Here is a 315-nt window from a genome sequence, read left to right on the forward strand (position 1 = left end):
TATCAAGGTGTGGCCGAGCGTCATGCAGGTGGGAGAAAAATAAACCCAACAGAGGGGGGGAACAGTGCAGACGGCCTCTGAACGCAAGAAATAAACCCCTCTGGTACATTTTACTCATGTTGTCGGTAAAGTAACGCTACTTAAACACCTATCAGCCTCTAATGAACGTAAGTTAAAGCCATTTTGTACTTTTGTGGAGGGTTTTGTATGGAAAACAGTGCATACGCTAACAGTGAAACAAGAAAAAAAGAGACATATCTGCCTGCGACTGAAAATGCAAGTTTCTCTTTTTCAATAAAACAGCCACGCAGCGCC

This window comes from Xiphophorus couchianus, chromosome 5, assembly GCF_001444195.1.
Source record: "Xiphophorus couchianus chromosome 5, X_couchianus-1.0, whole genome shotgun sequence".
NCBI classification, from domain to species: Eukaryota; Metazoa; Chordata; class Actinopteri; order Cyprinodontiformes; family Poeciliidae; genus Xiphophorus; species Xiphophorus couchianus.